Here is a 4,031-nt window from a genome sequence, read left to right on the forward strand (position 1 = left end):
GCGGGAGAGTGGAGCCCCCGCCGGGGCTCGCCACCCTCCCCGCGGGGGGGCGGCCGGAGGCTTTTTTGCCTTGGGCGGCAAAAAAGCCAGAGCCGGCCCTGTCTAGTACAGTAGAACCTCAGCGTTACGAACACCTTGGAAATGGAGGTTGTTCGTAACTCTCTTAATGTTCGTAAGTCTGAACAAAACGTTATGGTTGTTCTTTCAAAAGTTTGCAACTGAACATTGACTTAATACAGCTTTGAAACTTTACTATGCAGAAGAAAACTGCTGCTTTCCCTTTATTTTTGTAGTAGTTTGTTTAACACAGTACTGTACTGTATTTGCCTTTTTTTTTTTTTTTTTGGTCTCTGCTGCTGCTGCCTGATTGCGTACTTCTAGTTCCAAATGAGGTGTGTGGTTGACTGGTCAGTTCGTAACTCTGGTGTTTGTAACTCTGAGGTTCTACTGTAACTGCACTGAGAGACCATGCTGCTTCTGAGGAATATTAGGGTCTCACTCTGGGGACAGAAATTTCTATCAACTCCATTGAACAAAAATGAGTATTTATTGTTGGTGAAACATGACTGACTGGTAGCGCTGAAGGCCATGTCTGCCTACCCACAGCACAGATACAGCTCGGAGGGCACCAGGGCAAGCTTCACCCACCCCCTCATCAATGTCTTTATCTATCGAATCTAGCCATCACAGCTATTTCTTAGACCCTCATCACCTTGGTATATAAGCATCTTCCTCAACCTGGAGCTGGAAGTACCCACTTTGAGATTGCCAACAATGGTTCAAGTTGGTGGCAATATACTGATCTATTTGAGCACCTTATAATATTTAATATGTCCATAGGAACGGCTTACCCCCTAAACTTACCCCCTCCTGCAGTGCAACCCCCTGCCCTGAGCCCCCTCCTGCACCCCAACCCCTTGTCCTGAGCCCCTTCCTGCACACTGCACACCCCCTCCCACACCCCGCACACCAACCTCCTGCCCCAACCCTACATTCATGGCCCTGCATGCAATTTCCCCAACCAGATGTGGCCTTTGGGCCAAAAAGTTTGCCCAACCCTGCTTTACATGTAAATTGAGTGTTGTCTCATTCACAATGGGTGAACCAGTCTGAACCAAATGCAAATGAAGGATTGTAAGAACTTCAGAAACTAACAGGATGAGAACAGCAGGGAGTGGGGGGAGGGCAGGGAGTAGGGAAAGCCCCTTATCTTTAGATACTCTTCAAAGGTTTGCTCTATTTGGGGGGCAAAGAAGTCATCCCTGGGGCCTTTCACTTGGAATGTAAATGGATAGCAAGTTTACTTTACAAAAAAGGAGTCTCAACCAAGCTTGATTGGAAATGTTGTGGAGAACCTTAGGTAAGAAATGTTTTTAGACTGATTAACCTGTTAGTTTAGTCTCTAGAAAGCATGTTATAATTTTGTTTTTTATGTAACCACTTGTTTCCATCATTTTTACTATCACTCGAATTTCTGTTCTTTGATAATAAACTTGTTCTTGTTTTGGAAACAGTTCTGAGGCATTTCCAACCTGGTCTTCATTGGTGCAGTTTAGATCTTTTAATTTTTATTCATTTAAACCTTCACAAAACATATGAGACAAGGGGAAAGTGAGTGGAATAACATACCCTTTCCATCAGCATGGACAGGCATATCAATAGCTTATTGCAACTTCCCTCATTTTAGGCTTAAATGTTGGTTACTTGTTCATTTTAGTCCGGTTTCTGATGTGCATTTAATTTTGTTTAGAAAAGTTATTAGTGTGTGAAACTTTATTTCTGCATAACTATTATTGTTTATATTCCAACAGCACCTAGAGGCCCCTGCTGAGATTGGGGTAAAACCCCATCATGGGCTAGAAAGGGTTAAAAGCCAGTTAGTCACATCTATTGCACCTGTGCCATAATTAATTAGTGGCTTCACAGCCAAAGGGAGCAGGAGGAAGAAGGGTCAGGTGATAACAATGGAAACTTGGGCCTCATAAAAGAGAGAGAGCTCAATGTGGGGATGAACCACAGCAAGCAGAGAGATTTCTATGAGGGGGCAGAACCAGAGTCTGCAAGAAAAGACACCCCTCAGGAAGACTCCATCTCAATAGCAGAGATGGGCAGAAGACTCCAGGGTAGCTGAGAAAGGGGGGAAATGAACACAAGAGTCCAGAGGAAGGGCTGATTTGTTGAGATGCTTTGGACATAACAATGAACTATTGTTATGATGAAAAGTTTCTGAAATAGATGCTTCTCACTGGGAGGGTTCTATCGTGCACAAAGGCAGACGTGCAAACCCCTGCAATGCAAAGCTCTGACTATATGGGGTGATGTGACAACCACTTACAGGGCCTATTGTGCTAAGCACAGTACATACCCGTAGTGAGAAACTGCCCTTGTTCCAAATTGCTAACAGTCTAGAAACCAGACAAAGAATAGGAGGGGAAACAGATATACAGAAACTTGCCCAAAGTCACACAGCAAGTCAATGGTCATGCTGGGAATAGAACCTAGGTCTCCTCTCAATCCAGTACCTATCCATTATACCTTTAGGGTTTCTGATTTTCAGTTTTAACTGATGAAACACCCCAGATTAAAAAGAGAGAGAGAGAGAGAGAGAAAGAATTTGATGTTTATATAAATGTTGCTTATATCTAAGGGCTTGGTTTATCTACATGGAGCAGCAATGTTGACTACAGGGTGTGATTTCTAAAGTGCACTGATGTGTTGCACATGAATTGGTCCACACAGACCCTGCTGGCTTGCACTAAAAGTTCCCTAATGCTCTTTAACATAGTGCTGTTTGAAACAGTACTATGTTAAAGCACATTAGGGAAAATTACAAAGGAATTACTCATTACATTATATACTACTATGCAGTGTTCATACATTATATACTACCATAATGAGTAATCTCATTGTAATTTTCCCTGCTGTAGCGAGTAATGTATAATATACATTACAGTATATACAAAGAAAGAGCCCCCCCAAAAAACCTGATTTGACATTTGTATAAACTCAAAAGTTGCTAAAAATATGAAATAAATAAACCTTGAAAAACAGAAGCCCAATTATATCACACTGCCTCCAAATAATACATTATTATAATCTATACACTATATCCAGTAGTGAAAAATATTTTGACTACAACCCAAGCAGGACTGGGCCTAGTTAATAACTGAATGAGGAGTCCAACACATCTCCATAGAAACAGAGGATGCTGCAGGAAATCGTATTGCATAATCCAGCAGGTGGCACTTTTCCTTCTGCATCAGTACAGAAGCAATGCCCCAGCCTGGAGATAAGAAGACCTGTGATGCTGGCAGTGTCATTTTTCAAAACCAAGCTCTTGACCCCTTGTGGTCATTAAAGATACACAGTGCTTTTCACAAGAGTTAGGAACACTGTTAATTCTGTTATCCTGGCCACATTCTAACTGGAATTCCAACTTGCCCTCCACCTGAAGTTTAGTTGGAGAAGTTATTCTTCAGTTTCTTTTCTAAAAATCTATTGTAAAGTGTTGCTAGCATAAAGGGGTTGCCACACTACACACCAGAAGATAGATACCTTTTGGCGGGCATACCTCTGGGGTGTGCCTCACTAACATTGTCATTCATTTTAGCATCATTTCCCTCCATCCTGCAATGGGCAGGTGTAATTGCTTTGTATTCCTGTCGATTATTGCCTTGCATGGTGTCAAATATCAGGGGGGTAGCCGTGTTAGTCTGTATCTACAAAAACAACAAGGAGTCTGGTGGCACCTTAAAGACTAACAGATTTATTTGGGCATAAGCTTTCGTGGGTAAAAACCTCACTTCTTCAGATGCATGAAGAAGTGAGGTTTTTACCCACGAAAGCTTATGCCCAAATAAATCTGTTAGTCTTTAAGGTGCCACCAGACTCCTTATTGTTTTTGTAGATTATTGACATAAAAAATACAGTCTCACGATACAGATTACAGAAAACTTGGACCATGCTCAGAGAATAATTTACATCAAGTCAAAGGTCCCCCTCTTTTTGTTTTGCTAAGTCTGCTTTAAAAG

This window comes from Terrapene carolina, unplaced genomic scaffold (assembly GCF_002925995.2).
Source record: "Terrapene carolina triunguis isolate 2854851 unplaced genomic scaffold, T_m_triunguis-2.0 Scaffold402, whole genome shotgun sequence".
Classification (NCBI taxonomy): Eukaryota; Metazoa; Chordata; order Testudines; family Emydidae; genus Terrapene; species Terrapene triunguis.